This window comes from Bufo gargarizans, chromosome 4 (genome assembly GCF_014858855.1).
Source record: "Bufo gargarizans isolate SCDJY-AF-19 chromosome 4, ASM1485885v1, whole genome shotgun sequence".
NCBI classification, from domain to species: Eukaryota; Metazoa; Chordata; class Amphibia; order Anura; family Bufonidae; genus Bufo; species Bufo gargarizans.
Window position 1 is genome coordinate 308,865,870 of NC_058083.1, and position 21,900 is coordinate 308,887,769.

General features: G+C 46.7%; 1 protein-coding gene across 2 annotated transcripts in view; it reads left to right on the forward strand.

The window, feature by feature from the left end:
- Positions 1 to 568: 568 nt before the first annotated feature.
- NCOA7 (nuclear receptor coactivator 7) overlaps positions 569 to 21,900 on the forward strand; it is a 208,769-nt gene continuing 187,437 nt past the window's right edge. For both annotated transcript variants that reach the window (XM_044289485.1, XM_044289486.1), the window contains exon 1: positions 569 to 825. The gene's annotated coding sequence lies outside the window, so the exon portion shown is untranslated. The remainder of the gene's footprint in view (positions 826 to 21,900) is intronic.

Consider the following 21,900-nt stretch of genomic DNA (forward strand, 5'->3'; position numbering starts at 1 on the left):
TATTCTGTCAAATTTGAAGGAACTGCTGACAGGCTTAGAACAGAGCCTTTGACAGCGGCGTGAAAATCACCTTATTTTGTTAACATCCATCGCTGTTCACTTCCTTGGGTGTACGTGTTGGGGATTCTCGTCACTAGGGGTACTTGGTGTGAAAAGGTTGAGAACCACTGTAAAATTGGCATTTGAGACAAATTTGTTAAACTCCGACCTTAATTGGACAAATCTGAGAAAAATCTGAATACTGGTGCTTTTGGGGGAAAAAAAGATGTAACCTGTGCTATTTTCTACTACAACTCCCATCATCCCAGCCTAACATTGGACTGAACTAGACTATACAGTGCTTGAAACTATCCACAGAGCATCATTCTAGAGTGTGAGCATCCACAATTCATTTCTCTTATGCACTGCATTCACTACAACCACTATCCTCCCCACAAGTAGTCCTGGCTCTCCCTGTCTGTATGATTTTCGGATGATAATGGAAGAATCCCACCAGTGTGGTGTGAGGGGAGGGGTATAGAGGTGCCCTCCCATAGAGCAACTAGTCGGGCTCATCGCTTAGCCGGAGAGAGCTGGCATGTGCCACCCTGCTGCGCTGGAGAGCGGTGCCCATGGGGTGTGAGCTGCAGACAGGCTGTGCGCCCGCATTGCACTAGGGAGGAGGAGAGAAGGAAGGAAGGACTGTGGGAGGAGGAGGCGGCGGGCTGCCAGATGCTGCCTGGTATTGTGGATGTGCTGCGGTGCTCCCCGGATCTGCTGCTGGTGGAAACCCTTTCTAATGTGGCAGTGCTGCTGCGCCCCGGCCAGACGCTGAGGGGGCCTGAGGTGGGTGCTATGCTGTATTACGTGTGGCAGACATGGGCAGCCGTGTGTACATACAGAGCTGTTATTCTATGTACTAACCACGCCTTGCGCTGGTCCCAGCAGGCTGGTGGGCGGGGCCTGGCTGGTGGGCGGGGCTTCCCCGTGCAGCATGGACTCCAGCTATTGTCAAATGTGGGCTATGAGAAAATGGATATGGAGTGAGTGGTCAGGCAGAGGGTTGCTCTTTGGCTGAGCACCTTACATTAAGTGACGTCACAGGGCTGAGAGTGATGACATCACTTGTCTCATAACCTGTAGAATCAATGCAATTCTAGTAATGTAACGGACACTGTATGCCATAAAGGAGATTGCCCTGGTTAATTTGCTTCGTCATATGTCCTTAGCTCACTTTTCTCTTTCGTTTTTTGGAAAAGGGTTGCCTGCCTAGCGTACCCCCACAAACAATGGCTTAGGAAGCTGCTGAAGATATAATAACCATGTTAGAAAAGTGGTCGCCCCTCCTATTGTTGACAGCAGATTGCCAGATGGTGCCCATACAGAGCCAGTCTCTGAAGGAGGGCACAGTGTGTAATCACACCAGGCTGGCATCAGTGAGTAGAAGACCTAGAGTTGTCCCATGTTTCAACAGGTCAGATGTAAAAACATGAGAGAAATTCCTGAACACCTTTTACATAAAGACATGGACACGTTGTGAGATGTACCCACAGTCTAATGCCCAGACAATTTCCTGAAGGCTGGCATCATGGCAGATATGACAGGTTGAGGAAGGCCGGACTTTACTATGGTTTTCTCAGGAGATCAGTGGCGTCTGACATATTGAGGGAATTAGGGATAACATCTGTCGGCCAACAGCTGTCTACTGTGACATCTGTCTTCTGTAACCTAGATTACGTGTGGATTCATGATGTGTAGATAACATTTTGATATTTTAAACTGTCCCAACATTTTTATTCATAGAATTCAAGGGGATTCCCACCTAGAAATGGCCAGACCTCATTAAAACCCTAATAGCTTTTTCTATATAACCAAATGTATTGTTGCTTGAGATCCCCAACCCTACTTAAAGGGGTCCTTTACCTTTTTCTTACTGATGATCTATCCTTTGGATAGGTCATCAGCAGCTGAGCGGGGGGAGTCTGACATCCGAGACCCCTGCTGATCAGTTGTTTGAGAAGGCAGCGGCGCTCGCAGCTTCCCATGGGCCAGTGACATCATAACTATGTCGGTGGCCTAGGTGCATTCACTTCAATGGGGCTAAGCTGCGCCCATGCAACATGACATAGTTGTGACATCACAGGCCTGAGACAGTGGCCGCGGCGCCGTACTGAAACAGTTGATTGGTGGGGGTCCCGGGTGTCGGATCCCCACTGATCAGATAGTAAAGGATAGATCATCAGTAAGAAAAAGGTGGAGAACCCCTTAAATGGAACCTGTCACCAGGATTTTGTGTATAGAGCTGAGGACATGGGTTGGTTGCTAGATGGCCGCTAGCACATCCACAATACCCAGTCCCCATAGCTCTGTGTGCTTTATTGTGTAAAAAAAAACGATTTGATACATATGCAAATTAACCTGAGATGAGTCCTGTCCCTGACTCATCCCAAATACAGGACTCATCTCAGGTTAATTTGCATATGTATCAAATTGGTTTTTTTTTACACAATAAAAGCACACAGAGCTATGGGGACTGGGTATTGCGGATGTGCTAGCGGCCATCTAGGAACCCATGTCCTGAGCTCTATACACAAAATCCTGGTGACAGGTTCCCTTTAAAGGTGGACTCCATAGTGGCACTCAGTGGTGTACATAGAGAAGTAAGGGCCCCATACCAAGGATTGAACCAGGCCCCCCACACAGGACAGAAGAGTTTCTGCCTTAACCCTTTTCAATGACCCTTGGGCCATTTTTCCACTGCCTCATTTGCTAAAAGTTGTTCTTTTAGGCCTCGTTCACACTTCAGTGTTTGGTCAGTGATTTCCATCAGTGATTTGTGAGCCAAAACCAGGATTGGAGCCTCAACAGACATGAGGTAGAAGGGAAAGATCTGCTCCTGTTCTGTGTTTAGAGTTGCACCTGGTTTTGGCTCACAAATCACTGATGGAAATCACTGACCAAACACTGAAGTGTGAACGAGGCCTTACAGTCCTGACCAAGTTTTCACCTCCAGTAGAAGAGGAGATAATCCTAAGACTGGGCCCCCTCCCTCCCTGGGCCCCATAGCAGTTGCATGGTCTTCCACTATGGTAGTTACGCACTGGTGGCATCAATAATGCTTTATTTGTTTTATAGTCATAAAAGTATTTAAATCCTGCAAAAAAATCAAGGTACTTCTTAAGTGTGGATTCCCTTAAAAAGGTGGTTTATGACATGTTGATCAGTGGGTATCATGGCTGAGCCTAGGGCCCACCAGTAAAACTCATAATGAGGGCCCACTGTACAGCTATATGTAAATATTACCTGACCCCACTGCGCCAGCACATACTGTATGTTTTATCAGTAGTACCCTTCTGCCTCAGACTGTCCTGTCCTGGAGACCTTCTCAGTATCCTGCTGCAGGCTCTTGACTTGGACTAGAGCTCTCTTAGGTATTTAGGCCAGGAACACATGTTGACACAGCGGCAAGGGGCTGGGGGCCCCTACAGTGACATCAGAAGGCAGGTCCTGAGGAAAGCAGATACTGGCTGGCCTACCTCTGCCTAGAAGTCATCACCCAATACACTGGATAGTTTGCTAAGTAAACTGCCCGGCCTATCATATGGACATAGGCTGGTTAAGATGTACGTACGTTGTATGTACTACCACTTGTGCAGGGGGACTAGGTGCCCACCTTAGCTCAGGGGCTCATTGCGGGATTCACCTTTCCTCTATGGGCCAGTCGGAGCCTGTCCTGGCTGTGGTCAGCAGGCCACGCGTGCTTCGTCCACCAGAGTGGAAGCCGCCTTTAATTAGCTCTGACTATGACGTCCATAGGCACTGGGGTGAGACAACCTTATAAATGACACATCGTAGAACAGAAAACATTATTTTTTTCCCACCGAAATGGAATCATTTTACACATGTCACATTTGAACAGTTCTAGTTATTTACTGACAGTTTAAACAGAGATATACTCATTATATAGAATCCGAAGTACAGAAGGAATCAGAAGAGACCAAAGGGCAGTTCATGGTTGACTCATTTACTTGGCATTAGTCACACTGAACTCCTGCTGGTGGAATTTGACTCAAGCCATTCATACAATGTCAGGGTCAGTTTTAATATTGGAAAACAGTTCTTGCCAATGTATCTTTTCAGCTGTAATAGAAAAAGTTATTATTTAGGGAGAGAAAAAACCCCACAGAATTTATATTCAGTCTGAGCAAGTGTCTCCTGTGCTCCTGCTGGTTTGCATATAAATTAAAGGGGGTGTCTAGGTTCAGAGCGGAACCCAGACATATCCCCATTTTCACCCAGCCCCTCTAACATGAGTATTGGAGAATTTCAGGGGCTTGTTTCTTTATATTTTCACACTGCTAGGCCAAGGCTTCCGCCTAGCAGTGTTGCCGGTGACATCACCCGCACTGATGGGTGGGCTCTGGGAGCCTCCGCCTAGCTTACACTATGGAGAGCCCGGTACGTCACTGGATCTCCATAAAAGCCTCTGCTCTGCGCGATTCAGTGCAGGGCAAAGAGGAGCATTGGAGCATGAAATGCTCCCATGCTCATATCAGGGGGGCTGCCTGGATGAAAATGGGGAACTGAACCCGGACAACCCCTCTAATAGCTGATAAGTGTAGCAGAGTTTTTGCTTGTGCTATATCAACAGTGTTTTGATTATGCAGATGTATTAGTTTAGGTCCATTAGGCTATGTTCATCTGCATCGGAGGCTCCGTTCAGGACTTCCGTCACAGAGTTCGTCAAGAATAGTGGAGAGAGAAGTCCTGCATACAGGACTATTTTCTCTCCAAAAAAAACTTTCTCCTGAACAGAAACCTGATGAATCTCATTATAGGCGCATTCACCTGTCCGTGCAATTGCACGCCAACATCACCTATTGAGCGCAGCCTTTCTACCACATATCTCCATCTTCTTTAAACAGTTTGATAAAGGCCACATCCGGTCGAAACGTTACCGTATGTTAAGATTGCACTTCAAATAAACAAATCATCTATTTGCAACATAACTGCTGGAGTTTTCTTCATTATTAGAATCTCATTATAGTTAATGGGGTCTGCTCAACTCCTGTTTTTATTCTTCTGCTCCTTTAACGGAGCAAAATAATGGAACTAAATTGTGCTGATGTGAAAGCAGCCTTAAAGGGACACTGACAGGCCCAATTAGCATATTGAGTTATATATATCACAGTACAGGTCATATAAAGTGTATTAGAATCCTGTAAGTATCCCCCCTGCCCACCTTATAAATACGGAAATATAAAGTTTTATAACCTGCTTGTCCGGTCTCCAATCTGCCCAAGGGGCGGCGTTTCATCTGAAAATGCGCCCAGCCAGCCGCTCCCAACTGCCGTTCTGAAGCCCCGCCCAGCTCATCAATATTCACTTCGCTGGGCGGCGGCTACAACTCTCCAGGTCACGATCCTGCGCATGGGCAATCGAATCCTCCTGGCATTGTTCGTGTGTAATCTTCTGCGCCTGCGCCCCGCCGTTGTTAGATCGCGCCTGCGTACACACCCTGCCTGCGTCCCCGAGCCTCTGCCTCATGCCCATGCGCCTGAAGCGCTGCTGCTATGAAAAGTGTCTGGCGCATGGGCATGAGGCAGAGGCTAGGGGACGCAGGCAGGGTGTGTACGCAGGCGCGATCTAACCACGGCGGAGCGCAGGCGCAGAAGATTACACACGAACGATGCCAGGAGGATTTGATTGCCCATGCGCAGGATTGTGACCTGGAGAGTTGTAGCCGCCGCCCAGCGAAGTGAATATTGATGAGCTGGGCGGGGCTTCAGAACGGCAGTTGGGAGCGGCTGGCTGGGCGCATTTTCAGATGAAACGCCGCCCCTTGGGCAGATTGGAGACCGGACAAGCAGGTTATAAAACTTTATATTTCCGTATTTATAAGGTGGGCAGGGGGGATACTTACATGATTCTAATACACTTTATATGACCTGTACTGTGATATATATAACTCAATATGCTAATTGGGCCTGTCAGTGTCCCTTTAAAGGGAACCTGTCATCAACTTTATGTTGAGCGCACTGAGGGCAGCATAAAATAGTGACAGAAATGCCGATTTCAGCGGTGTGTCACTACTGAGCCAAAAGAGAACCAGCAGCATAATCATTGCAGCCCAGGCCTGGAAAAGAGTCAAATCTACTTGAGAAGAGTCCTGGTTATACATAATCTCCTGCTCTCCTCGCCCATCTGCTGATGGTTGGCAGTTCTTTTCTAGAGAGAAAGGGAGAAGACTAGGTAGAAGCCTGTCAGCCATCAGCAGGTGGCAGGAGAGCAGGACTTCATGAATAACCAGGACTCTTCTCAGGTGGCCGGGACTCTTTTCCAGGCCCAGTCTCCAATGATTGGCAGTTCTCTCCTAGAGAGAAAGGGAGAAAACTAGGTAGAAGCCTGTCAGTTATCAGCAGGTGGCAGGAGAGCAGGAGTTCATGAATAACCAGGACTCTTCTCAGGTGGCCGGGACTCTTTTCCAGGCCCAGTCTGCAATGATTATCAGTTCTCTCCTAGAGAGAAAGGGAGAAAACTAGGTAGAAGCCTGTCCGTCATCAGCAGGTGGCAGGAGAGCAGGACTTCATGAATAACCAGGACTCTTCTCAGGTGGCCAGGACTCTTTTCCAGGCCCAGTCTGCAATGATTATCAGTTCTCTCCTCAGGGCTGCCATCAGAAATTTTGGGGCCCCTTACACAGCTCAAGGCCTGGGCCCCCCCTCCTACCCCGCCCCTTTAGAATCCGTCCTGACTCCACCTCCCTTCCACCCCCAAGGACCTACCCCCAATTTCATAATTTTTTTACAACTACAAAGACAAAAAGTGATAATCAGTGATTTCAGTAAAGAATTCATTTTTGACCAAATAATATGAAGCCTGCTACCACGACAAGGTAGACTCTTTTAAGCAGGACCCTCCACTAACACTAACTACACTACCTGTTCTAATCTGCCCTAGCAATCTTCCCCTAGCACATTAAAAAAAAAAAAGCACAAGGTTTACTGTTACAGTGTTATTGGGGGATCTGTGGATGACGTACTGTTATGGGGGGAATCTGTGGAGGACTTACTCTTATGGGGGGAATATGTGGATGACACACTGTTATGGGGGGAATCTGTGGAGGACTTACTCTTATGGGGGGAATATGTGGATGACACACTGTTATGGGGGAATCTGTGGATGACACACTGTTATGGGGGAATCTGTGGATGACACTGTTATGGGGGATCTGTGGATGACACACTGTTATGGGGGATCTGTGGATGACACAGTTATGGGGGATCTGTGGATGACACACTGTTATGGGGGATCTGTGGATGACACTGTTATGGGGGATCTGTGGATGACACTTATGGGGGATCTGTGGATGACACTTATGGGGGATCTGTGGATGACACACTGTTATGGGGGAATCTGTGGATGACACATTGTTATGGGGGAATCTGTGGATGACACACTGTTATGAGGAATCTCTGGATGACACACTGTTATGAGGAATCTGTGGATGACACTGTTATGGGGATCTGTGGATGACACTGTTATGGGGATCTGTGGATGACACTGTTATGGGGGATCTGTGGATGACACATTGTTATGGGGGATCTGTGGGTGACACACTGTTATGGGGGTCTGTGGGTCACGCACTGTTATGAGGGATCTGTGGATGACACTCAACCACTCTCAAACCCAACTGGTCAAACTTGTTAAATGGATCCCAAACACAATATGCACAATAACACCCCCCACAACCTCCAACACTTAAATAACCCCTTCATGGCCTAAACATTTTTTTCTCTCCTAGAGAGAAAGGGAGAAAACTAGGTAGAAGTTGGTCAGTCATCAGCAGGTGGCAGGAGAGCAGGACTTCATGAATAACTAGGACTCTTCTCAGGTGGCCGGGACTCTTCTCCAGGCAGAGTCTGCATTGATTGGGATGTTGGTTCTTGACAACCACTTAGGCTACTTTCCCACCTGCGTTCAGGTGTCCGCTCGTGAGCGGCCCTGAACGCAGCCGCCTAGCCCTAATGCATTCTCAGTGGAGGCGGATCCACTGAGAATGCATCCGCCTGCCAGCGCTCAGCCTCCGCTCCGCTCAGTGAGCGGACACCTGAACGCTGCAAGCAGCATTCGGGTGTCCGCCTGGCCGTGCGGAGGCGAGCGGATCCGTCCAGACTTATAATGGAAGTCAATGGGGACGGATCCGCTTGAAGATGACACCATATGGCTCAATCTTCAAACGGATCCATCCCCCATTGACTTTCAATGTAAAGTCTGAACAAATCCGCTCAGGCTACTTTCACACTTAGAAATTTTTCTAAGTTATAATGCAGACGGATCCGTTCTGAACGGATGCAAACGTCTGCATTATAGGAGCGGATCCGTCTGATGAAACATCAGATGGACCCGCTCCGAATGCTAGTGTGAAAGTAGCCTTACTTGTAACTTATAAATGACAGACCGCTGAAATCAACTCACCTGTCACTACTTTATACTGTTGTTAGTATGGACAACATAAAGGTGATGACAGGTTCTCTTTAATTATTGCTGTTCATGTATACAAACCACTAGTCTTTACCAAATATACTAAAAACATCATACTTGAAGACATTACTTCTACTACTACTACACGTGACTAAGGGTACTTTCACACTTGTGGCAGAGGATTCCGGCAGGCAGATCCGGCAATCCGGAAGCAAACTGATGGCATTTGTCAGACTGATCCGGATGCAGATGAATACCGGATCCGTCTCTCATTTGTCATCTGGAAAAACAGATGCGGTATAAATTTTCTGGGCATCTTGGAAGGTCTGCGCATGCGCAGACAGGAAAGCCGGATCCATTTTGCTGGAACACTTAATGCCAGATACACTTCAATGTAAATTAATGCCGGATCCGGCATTCCGGCAAGTGTCCAGTATTTTTGGCCGGAGAGAAAACTGCAGCGTGCTGCGGTATTGTTTCCGTCCAAAAAAAGTAAGAGGGACTGAACTGATGCATCCTGAACGGATTGCTCTCCATTCAGAATGCATTAGGATAAAACTGATCAGTTTTTTTCCGGTATTGAGCTCCTGTGACTGAACAAATACCAGAAAACAAAAATGCTAGTGTGAAAGTACCCTAAGAAATCAAGTGAAGACCAACTTTTCAACACATATTTGTTAGTGTTGAGCGAGCACGCTCGGCCGAACTACTATTCGGCTCGAGCATCGCTATTCTCAGCACATGGCGGTACTCGGCCGAGTACTGCATGTGCTCAAGCGCCTTTCTCGAGTCTCCTCCTGCAACGTTTCTTGGCTGCTATGCAGCCAATAAACATGCAGGTAAGTACTACTATCACTGTAATGCCGTAGCCTTGTTGGTTACTGGCATTACAGCGATTGGCTGGCCGGAACACGTGATTGGGTGCTATATAGCATCCAATGGCGTGTGTTCGGCTCATTATTAGTCAGGGAGAGCTGCACTTAGGAGGGGACAGATAGTGTAGGGAGTGTGATCGCAATCTATTCAGCTGAAAAACGTTTCAAAGACCCAAAAGTCCTTTTAAGGACTATTGTGTGTGGTGACAGCAATATAATATAGCCATAAAAAAAAATCCATACTTTTCCTTACTTTTTCCATAGAGGGTGTCTGCAGTGACTTGTGACATCTGTGCAATACCTTCTGTGTGTGTCAGGACCAGAGATAGAAAAAATATAAGTGAAATCTAGTATTTTTTTTCCATACTTTTACCTACTTTTCGTATAGAAGGGTGTCTGCAGTGACTTGTGACATCTGTGCAATACCTTCTGTGTGTGTCAGGACCAGAGATAGAAAAAATATAAGTGAAATCTAGTATTTTTTTTCCATACTTTTACCTACTTTTCGTATAGAAGGGTGTCTGCAGTGACTTGTGACATCTGTCCAATACCTTCTGTGTGTCAGGGCCAGAGATAGAAAAAATATAAGTGAAATCTATTTTCCTTTTTCCATACGTTTACGTACTTTTTCCATATACTGTGCTTGCTGTGAACTGTGACATCCGTGCCACATCTTGTGTGTCAAGCGTGCATATAACATTTAATATGAAGAAGGCGAGCATTAGGGGATGGGGAAGTGGCCGTGATGCTGATGGTGCACGCAGAGGCCATCGCTCTGGGCATGTTGAAACTGTGCATGCTGCCAGAGCACAAGAAAAACAATGATCCACGATACCTAGCTTTATATCCCAGTTTGCAGGGCGTCGCAGGACAAAACTCTTGAAGTCAGACCAGTGCGACCATTACTTGATTTGGCCCTCTCGACAAGCACACTTGAAGATGGACATGAGATCTTGTGCCCTGATTCACAACCTCTACAGCATCCACAGTCACAAGAAGATGAAGGTGGGGAACAGCAATAGGTTGATGGAGAGGATGATACAGAGTTGTCAATCACTGAGGTTGTGGTTGGGTCAACAATATCAGGAGGATGATCAGAGTGAGGATGTAGAAGAGAACTTGGTGGACGATGAGATCACTGACCCAACCTGGGAAGGTTGAAAGCAGAGCGAGGACAGCAGTACAGAGGGGAAGCGATCTGGAGCACCGCAACAGGCTGAAGAGGCAGTGGGGTGGCAAAAGGGAGAAGGCGGGCTACACCAGACAGGCCTGCAACTGTTCCACAGAGCACTCCCTTGCCAAGGGGTAGGTGTTCCGCAGTATGGCGCTTTTTTGAGGAAAGTGCGGACGACAAAAGAATAGTAGTTTGCAACCTGTGCCACACCACAATGAGCTGAGGCGTGAACACTAGCAACCTCATCACCACCAGCATGATCCGCCAGATGGCATCCAAGCACCGTAATAAGTGGGACGAACGCCTGGGTCCACAATCTGTGTCTGCGAGTCACACCACTGCCTCCTCTTCCCCTATGGTACGTGCTGGCCAATCGCCTGTCGAAGGCGCAGGCGAGGATGCACCACATCCACTTCCCTGTCCCAGCGCAGCGTCCAAATGTCCTTACCCTAGGCATTTGAACGCATGCGCAAATACCCAGCCACTCACCCACAGGCCATAGCACTAAATGCGCATCTTTCAAAATTACTGGCCCTGGAAATGTTGCCATTTAGGCTTGTGGACACTAAGTCCTTTCGCAGCCTGATGTCAGCGGCTGTCCCTCGGTACTCTGTCCCCAGCCGCCACTATTTTTCAAGGTGTGGCGTGCCCGCCTTACACCAACATGTGTCCCGAAACGTTACACGTGCACTGACCAACGCAGTTACCGGGAAGGTCCACTTAACCATGGACAAGTGCATTCGGGCAGGGATGCTACATTTCACTGACGGCACACTTGGTGAATGTTGTGGAGGCCGGAATTCGTCGTACCCTGGGATGGCACAGGTGCTACCGACGCTGAGGATTGCAGGCCCTACGTCGATCAGGGTTTCCGCCAGCACCTATGTTAGTGGCTCCAACCCCCACTTCTCCTCCTCCTCCTCCACTTCCACCTCTGAATTATACGTGTGCAGCACCAGTCAGCCATCAGCCGGTCGCTGGATGCAGTGTAGCACTGCAGTGGGGAAGTGTCAACAGGCCGTGCTGAAGCTGATATGCTTAGGGGACAAACGGCACACCGCCGCAGAGCTGTTGCAGGGGATAAGAGACCAGACTGAGCTGTGGCTCTTGCCACTCAACCTACAACCAGGCATGTTTGGTGTGATAATGGCCGTAACTTGGTGGCGGTTTTGGAGCTCGGAAAGCTCACACACATCCCATGCCTAGCCCATGTCTTAAACTTAGTGGTTCAGTGGTTTCTCAAAACCTACCCCAATTTGCCTGAGCTACTGGTGAAGGTACGCCGCGTGTGTGCACATTTCCGCAAGTCATCAACAGCTTCAGTCAGTCTGTCAACGTTGCATCAGCGCTCACCGGATGTTGTGCAACGTGAGCACACGCTGGAACTTCGCTTTCCACATGTTGGCCAAGCTTTGTGAGCAGCAGAGGGCAATAGTGGAATATCAGCTGCAACATGGTCATCGCATTTCCAGTCAGCTTACGCTAATCAGAAGCGAGGAGTGGGCATGGATGTCTGACCTCTATGAGGTTTTAAGAAACTTTGAGGAATCAACAAAGATGGTGATAACGCTATTATCAGAGTAACCATCCCACTTCTGTGTCTACTCAAACACTCGCTGCTCACAATTAAGGCCGACGCTTTGCATGTGGAAGAGGTGGAAATGTGGAAAGAAGACATTACACAGGGTGATAGCCAGGCCACCCTCCATCCGTCTTCTCAGCGCGAATTGGACGATGAAGAGGAGGAGCAGGAGACGGTTGCCTCCACTACAGAGGGTAGTACCCATGGAAGTTTAATTCCATCTGTTCAGTGTGGGTGGGCAGAAGAGGATGAGGCGATGGACAGTCATCCTTATGACAACAGCGAAGTCTTGCCTGTTGGTACTCTGGCACACATGGCTAACTTCATGTTAGGCTGCCTTTCCTGCGACCCGCACGTTATACGCATTTTAGACAACACGGCTTACTGGGTGTTCACCCTTCTCGACCCCCGCTACAAAGAGAACTTGTCATCTCTCATTCCTCAGATGGAGAGGATGAACAAAATGTTGCAATACCAGAAGGTCCTTGTTGAAAAATTGCTCCAAAAATTTCCATCTGACAACACTGGTGGCAGAGTCCGTACTTCCTTGGGCAACCGAGGAGAGGAGACAAGGGGAACACACAGCAGTTCCAACAGAGGCAGGGCAACACTCTGCAAGTCCTGGGACAGTTTCATGACAACCTGCCAGCACCCTTACCCTGATGAGCGGCCTAGTGTCACAAGGAGGGAAAAGTTTTGGAAGATAGTGAAGGAGTACGTAGCAGACCGTGTCAGCGTCCTCAGTGATCTCTCAGTGCTTTACAACTACTGGGTGTCCAAGCTGGACACGTGGCACGAACTGGCGCTCTACGGCTTGGAGGTGCCGGCCTGCCCTGCCACCAGCGTTTTGTCTGAGCGGCTATTTAGTGCTGTTGGTGGCATTATAACAGATAAGCGTATCCGCCTGTCAACTGAAAATGCTGACAGGTTGACTCTTATAAAAAATTAACAAGGCCTGGATTGCCCCTGACTTCTCGACTCCACTAGAGGAAAGCCGATGAACATAAAGGTACTTTAAATGTGTTGTTTATAATATACTGCATATTCTGTATTCCCATGCACCCCTTCCACCACAAAAAGGGTATATGGTGGAATCTTTCCTTTTTCCTCCTCCTCTTCCCTTTATATTAACATGCTTATTTGTCACATATAATTCCCTCGTATATATGCCCTCTCATATAATTTTTTACAGGGTCAGGTCACCCGCAGGCCCTCTCATATAATTTTTTACAGGGTCAGCTCACCCACAGGCCCTCTCATATAATTTTTACAGGGTCAGCTCACCCGCAGGCCTCTCATATAAGTTTTTACAGGGTCAGCTCACCCACAGGCCCTCTCATATAATTTTTTACAGGGTCAGCTCACCCGCAGGCCCTCTCATATAATTTTTTACAGGGTCAGCTCACCCGCAGGCCTCTCATATAAGTTTTTACAGGGTCAGCTCACCCACAGGCCCTCTCATATAATTTTTTACAGGGTCAGCTCACCCGCAGGCCCTCTCATATAATTTTTTACAGGGTCAGCTCACCCGCAGGCCCCCTCATAAAAATTTTTACAGGGTCAGTTCACCCGCAGACCCTCAGCAAAAATCTTTTAGAGGGTCAGCTCACCGTCATGCCCTCACCCATAATGTTTTAGATTGTCAGCTCAGCAGCAGACCCTCACCCCTAATGTTTTTGAGGGTCACCAGCAGGCCATCAATAATACTTTTTTGTAGACGGTGTCCGCCCATGACAGTTAAATGAGCAAAGCCACATCTGCTGTGTAAAGTGTGTGGATACAAAAAATTTAATCTTTTAGAGGGTCAGCTTACCAGCAGGCCCTCAGCGGAAATCTTTTAGAGGGTCGGCTGTCTTGCGCCGGTCCTAGAATTTCACCTCTAGCGGTACAATACGGATGCCACCGGCCATCCCTCTTAATCATGGCCCCAGTTCCGAAAATCAACAGAATTTTGGGCCGAACTTGCACTTTATTTAAAAGTAAATATACAGGAAAGAATGTTTCCTAACAATTTTTACTCTACAATCGATTTTATCTTTGGTTTTGTGCAGGGTGGATTTGATTTAAATCAAACTAATTTAAATCACTATTTAAAGGGAACCTGTCACCGGGATTTTGCGTATAGAGCTAAGGATATGGGTTGCTAGATGGCCGCTAGCACATCCGCAATACCCAGTTCTCCATAGACCTGTGTGCTTTTATTGTGTAAAAAAACCGATTTGATACATATGCAAATTAATCTGAGATGAGTCCTGTACATGAGATAAGTCAGGGACAGAACTCATCTCAGGTTAATTTGCATATGTATCAAATTGTGATTTTTACACAATAAAAGCACACAGAGCTATGGGGACTGGATATTGCGGATGTGCTAGCGGCCATTTAGCAACCCATGTCCTCAGCTCTATACATCAAATCCCGGTGACAGGTTCCCTTTAAATCACTAGTCAGTAAGGCTTGATTTAAATCATAGTTTTCTACATAAAGACTAATTCTTGCTGGTCTAACTTATAATATGCAAGTAGATGAAAATTTTTAGAATAGCAACTTTTCATATTAGTTTGATTAATTTGATTCTGTATTCATCCGTTTGTAGAAGTTACCATTAAAGAGGACCTTTCACCTGAAAATGAAAGTTAAACTAAAGATATAGCCTTACTTACATGCCCCCGGTATTGCTTATTCAGTCATTCATTTTTGAATAAGTGCCCCAGTTTGTCCGTGCTGCCCCCCGGAATATTTGCCGCCTTGTATGCTAATGACCCACTCGGCTCAACTGGGCGGGCCTTCAAAAGTTCTCCCGGGCATGTCATTCTTCTCCCTGGAACGGAGCGCATCCAATCAGCGTGCTCTGATCTTAGCCAGGGAGAAGAAGCTCCAGTTCTCGCGAGATTCGCGAGAACTAGAGCGATTTCATCCATCCTGAGCCACGAGAATCTCACGAGAACTGGAGCACGCTGATTGGATGCGCTCCGTGCCAGGGAGAAGAATGACACACTCGGGAGAACTTTTGAAGGCCCGCCCAGTTGAGCCGAATGGCTCATTAGCATACAAGGCAGCAAATAATCCGGGGGGCAGCACGGACAAACGGGGCCACTGATTGAAAAATGAATGACTGAGTAAGCAATACCGGGGGCATGTAAGTAAGGCTATATCTTTAGTTTAACTTTCATTTTCAGGTGAAAGGTCCTCTTTAAGGTATTTTTCTCAACTCTGCTCATGTTATAACATTTTTGCTGTGAAGAAGAGGCATGTAATCTCTGCTGAGTCAAATTCAGTTTTGAGAACTGCAAAAGTAAACCAAGCATCTGTGATAATATCTTGTAGGCAGATAAACTGCCCAATAATCTTACAAAAACCTCTGGAAGAGCATGACATTGTGAATGGACAAAGGGGGAACTAACTCTCCTTAGGGAGAAAGCACCTTAATCAGTGTGAGGAGACTTTTAGGCCATACATGCTCCTCTGGAATTCTGGGAGGGAAGAAATGGAAATGAGTTCTTAACAAGCTTTGCCTCTAATGCCACCAGATGTAAATAGCAAATAGGACAGCACTACTCACTATTATTGTGGTAATTCCAATACGTGGTGGTGCCTGCAGCGTTGAATCCTGGTCCTAGGATTCCCGTAGTGGACAGAGAATGTATAGAATAAGCCACGGCACTCCAGAGGGATCCAATTGATTTCTTTATTACACCTTGTGCAGCAACGTTTCAACCTAATGGTCTTTATCAAGCTCCCACAGCTATTTTCATATATTCAGCTCTTAAAATAAGCCTTGAGACATGACTTGGATATTAAATAAGCCAGCACCTCATCTGCAGACAGCTGTTTGCAGACACCTGTATACTGTATATTAAACGTTAATTATCATTGGTGGTACAGTGCGCCCCCCGTCGCAAGTATTAAAAACATTGGTGGCGCAGTGCGCCCTCCCCACCCCCCATCCCCAGTATTAAAAACATTGGTGGCAGTGGCCCAGAGTCCCCTCACCTCCTCTCATTGGTGGCAGTTCTGATCGGAGCCCCAGCAGTGTAATCCTGGGGGCTCCGATCGGTTACCATGGCAGCCAGGATGCTACTGAAGCCCTGGCTGCCATGGTCAGCTCCCTGCTGCTGTGTGCACAGAGCATAGGGCAGCAGGGACAGTGTAAGATCCTATTCACTCAAATAGATCTCTATTAGGGTGAATAGGACAAGCGATTAAAAGATCCCAGGTTCTACCCCTAAGGGGGGAAATTGTTATTAAATAAACTGTAAAAAAAAAGTTCAAAAAATACACCAAAATAGTATAAATCACCCCCTTTCCCAATTTTACATATAAGATATATAAACAATAAATAAATAAAATATTACATATCGCCTTGTTCAAAAAGTCCAAAATATAAAAAAATATCTCTTAGAGTACTTTTACACGAGCGTTTTTCTTTTCCGGCGCTGAGTTCCGTCCTAGGGGCTCAATACCAGAAAAGAACTGATCAGTTTTATCCTAATGCATTCTGAATGGAGAGTCCGTCCCTCAGGATGCATCAGGATGTCTTCTGTTCAGTCTTTTTGACTGATCAGGCTTTTCAGAAAACCGTAGCATGCAGTATTTTTTACCTCCGGCCAAAAATCCTGAACACTTTTACTGAACGCCGGATCAGGCCTTTTTCCCATTGACTTGCATTAACGCCGGATCCGGCGCCGTGTGTTCAGTCAAAACGGATCCGGCTTTTGCATGTTAAACCCGAAAAATGTGAAATAAAAGTTAAAGTCCATAAATGGCGGATTCGTTTTTTCCAATACATTTTTTCATTGTGATCAAAATCCTGATCAGGATTCAAATGTAATCCGTTTTCACACGTTTTTCCGGATCCGGCGGGCAGTTCCGGTGTCGGAATTGAACGCCTGATTTAAACAACGCTAGTGTGAAAGTAGCCTTATGCGGTGAACACTTTGTCCCCCCAAAATATAGGATAGGACTGTTCTATTATGGGCCGGACGTTCCATAAAATGAGGAAAGCACGCGGCTTTTTTTGGCGTCTTATTTTTTCGTGTGGCATCTAATGGTATCTATTATCGTAATACTTTTTTATCTTATCGAAACCAAATCAAAATTTTGGTGTCGAAACAACCCTACATGCAATTACAAAAGTATTCAGATCCAGCTGCTGGTGTGAAAACGGTAAAATATTTTTTGTGAGACAACCCCTTTAAGATGCACTCACTGTATTTTCCAGTAAAAACAGTAGGAAGGTTAATGAGTTCATGTAGAGAATTTGCTTAGGAGGCTGATATGCTTCCATCTCCTCAGTGGTGATATGAAAGATCAGTCGGTTGATTCTGATGAACTTCCTTGTGCTACCAGCATACCCGTTGTATGGAAAAAGGTTTGTTTGCTCCCTGCATATGGGGGTGTTACCAATGTTAGGTGAGGTCATGCAAAAGATCAGCGAATGTGATATATTTTATACTGACATTCTCTTGCAAGGTTCTCCCACAATTTGGAAATAAAAAAAATTGGCACATTCAAGTAACGTGACAGATGCTTATGCTATTCCACTACCCCTTTAATATGTGAATAAAAATACATATTAGCCCTAGTCCCCTTCATCTCAGCTCAGCCTTTTTATTCAGTCTGTCTACTGTACAGTTCAGAGGCATAACTATAGTTAATAGGGCCCCATAGCAAAACATGATGGAGCTCCCAACACCTAGAGCAGTGATGGGAACCTTTTAAAGACTGAGTGCCCAAACTGCAACCCAAAACCCACTTATTTATCTCAAAGTGCCAACACATTTTACCCTGAATACCAATATATATGTATAGCTTCCATGTACTTTATCATTTAGCTATAATAGCCTGCCTACATTCAGTGCGCTGCCTGTGTCGTTCATAGTGCGCCCTGATGAATGGCAGGATAAGTCTAAGGCAGTGGTGGGCAAACTTTTTTGTCAACTGAGCCAAATATCGCCAAAACCACGATTTAAATTTCTTTTGAGAGCCACATTTTTAAAACCTAAAATATATAGGAAGGAAGCGCATGCTGAAGTGAATGGGTCCATGATGCGTGTGCAGCCCGCATCATGGACCCATTCACTTCAATGGGTCCAGGATCCGGGATATGACTGCTACAGAGTGCTTCCGTGGTGCTTCTGGCTGTGCCTCCGCAACGCAAAAAAGTAGTGCATGCGCTGTTCAGCTTCTGTGGATGACGCACTGTTATGTATCTGTGGATGACGCACTGTTACGTATCTGTGGATGACCCACTGTTACGTATCTGTGGATGACGCACTGTTACGTATCTGTGGATGACGCACTGTTACGTATCTGTGGATGACGCACTGTTATGTATCTGTGGGTGACGCACTGTTACGTATCTGTGGATGACGCACTGTTACGTATCTGTGGATGACGCACTGTTACGTATCTGTGGGTGACGCACTGTTACGTATCTGTGGGTGACGCACTGTTACGTATCTGTGGATGACGCACTGTTACGTATCTGTGGGTGACGCACTGTTACGTATCTGTGGGTGACGCACTGTTACGTATCTGTGGATGACGCACTGTTACGTATCTGTGGGTGACGCACTGTTACGTATCTGTGGGTGACGCACTGTTACGTATCTGTGGATGACGCACTGTTACGTATCTGTGGATGACGCACTGTTACGTATCTGTGGGTGACGCACTGTTACGTATCTGTGGGTGACGCACTGTTACGTATCTGTGGATGACGCACTGTTACGTATCTGTGGATGACGCACTGTTACGTATCTGTGGATGACGCACTGTTACGTATCTGTGGATGACGCACTGTTACGTATCTGTGGATGACGCACTGTTACGTATCTGTGGATGACGCACTGTTACGTATCTGTGGATGACGCACTGTTACGTATCTGTGGATGACGCACTGTTATGTATATGTGGATGACGCACTGTTATGTATCTGTGGATGACGCACTGTTAAGCTTGCAGCCCGCATCATGGACCCATTCACTTCAATGGGTCCAGGATCCAGGATATGAGTGCTACAGAGTGCTTCCGTGGTGCTTCTGGCTGTGCCTCCGCAACACAAAAAAGTAGTGCATGCGCTGTTCAGCTTCTGTGGATGACGCACTGTTACGTATCTGTGGATGACCCACTGTAATGTATCTGTGGATGACGCACTGTTATGTATCTGTGGATGACCCACTGTAATGTATCTGTGGATGACGCACTGTTATGTATCTGTGGATGACCCACTGTAATGTATCTGTGGATGACGCACTGTTATGTATCTGTGGATGACGCACTGTTACGTATCTGTGGATGACCCACTGTAATGTATCTGTGGATGACGCACTGTTATGTATCTGTGGATGACGCACTGTTACGTATCTGTGGATGACCCACTGTTATGTATCTGTGGATGACGCACTGTTACGTATCTGTGGATGACCCACTGTTATGTATCTGTGGATGACGCACTGTTATGTATCTGTGGATGACCCACTGTTATGTATCTGTGGATGACCCACTGTTATGTATCTGTGGATGACCCACTGTTATGTATCTGTGGATGACGCACTGTTATGTATCTGTGGATGACCCACTGTTATGTATCTGTGGATGACCCACTGTTATGTATCTGTGGATGACGCACTGTTACGTATCTGTGGATGACGCACTGTTATGTATCTGTGGATGACGCACTGTTACGTATCTGTGGATGACCCACTGTTATGTATCTGTGGATGACGCACTGTTACGTATCTGTGGATGACCCACTGTAATGTATCTGTGGATGACGCACTGTTATGTATCTGTGGATGACCCACTGTAATGTATCTGTGGATGACGCACTGTTATGTATCTGTGGATGACGCACTGTTACGTATCTGTGGATGACCCACTGTAATGTATCTGTGGATGACGCACTGTTATGTATCTGTGGATGACGCACTGTTACGTATCTGTGGATGACCCACTGTTATGTATCTGTGGATGACGCACTGTTACGTATCTGTGGATGACCCACTGTTATGTATCTGTGGATGACGCACTGTTATGTATCTGTGGATGACCCACTGTTATGTATCTGTGGATGACCCACTGTTATGTATCTGTGGATGACCCACTGTTATGTATCTGTGGATGACGCACTGTTATGTATCTGTGGATGACCCACTGTTATGTATCTGTGGATGACCCACTGTTATGTATCTGTGGATGACGCACTGTTACGTATCTGTGGATGACGCACTGTTATGTATCTGTGGATGACGCACTGTTACGTATCTGTGGATGACCCACTGTTATGTATCTGTGGATGACGCACTGTTACGTATCTGTGGATGACGCACTGTTACGTATCTGTGGGTGACGCACTGTTATGTATCTGTGGATGACCCACTGTTATGTATCTGTGGATGACGCACTGTTATGTATCTGTGGATGACCCACTGTTATGTATCTGTGGATGACGCACTGTTATGTATCTGTGGATGACGCACTGTTACGTATCTGTGGATGACCCACTGTTATGTATCTGTGGATGACGCACTGTTACGTATCTGTGGATGACGCACTGTTACGTATCTGTGGGTGACGCACTGTTATGTATCTGTGGATGACCCACTGTTATGTATCTGTGGATGACGCACTGTTATGTATCTGTGGATGACCCACTGTTATGTATCTGTGGATGACGCACTGTTATGTATCTGTGGATGACGCACTGTTATGTATCTGTGGATGACCCACTGTTATGTATCTGTGAATGACGCACTGTTATGTATCTGTGGATGACCCACTGTTATGTATCTGTGGATGACGCACTGTTATGTATCTGTGGATGACGCACTGTTATGTATCTGTGGATGACCCACTGTTATGTATCTGTGGATGACGCACTGTTATGTATCTGTGGATGACCCACTGTTATGTATCTGTGGATGACGCACTGTTATGTATCTGTGGATGACGCACTGTTCAGCTTCTGTGGATGATGCACTGTTATGGGGGATCTGTGGATGATGCACTGTTATGGGGGATCTGTGGATGGCGCTTTTATGTGGGGGATCTGTGGATGGCGCTGTTATGTGGGGGATCTGTGGAGGACGCTGTTATGTGGGGGATCTGTGGAGGACGCTGTTATGTGGGGGATCTGTGGAGGACGCTGTTATGGGGGATCTGTGGAGGACACTGTTATGGGGGATCTGTAAAGGACACTTATGGGGGATCTGTGGAGGACACTTATGGGGGATCTGTGGAGGACACTGTTATGGGGGATCTGTGGAGGACACTGTTATGGGGGATCTGTGGAGGACACTGTTATGGGGGATCTGTGGAGGACACTGTTATGGGGTGGATCTGTGGATGGCACTGTTATGGGGTGGATCTGTGGATGGCACTGTTATAGGCAGGGGATGTGTGCTATGACACATAGGGCCATGAGGGGGTCCAGCATAAGACACACATATAGCATCTTATGCTGGTCCCCCTCATGGCCCTATGTGTTCCCTAAACTGCGCACATAATTGGTTTTGTGTGTAAAGTATTTTACTACTGTCTGAACTCTGAAACAAGCTCTCTCCTACTGATAAAATGGCCAGCCTCTGTACTCACTTTCACTATGAATGCACTGCAGCGGGCCGGCCAGTGTTCTGCCACTTTTCTATACCCGGACAGAAGTCTATACCCGGAAGGGATGTAGCTGCACTGGAAGCCGCTCGCTGCAGTGCATTCATAGTGACAGTGAGTACAGAGGCTGGCCATAATATCAATAGGAGAGAGATTGTTTCAGAGTTCAGACAGTAGTAAAAAAAACTTCACAC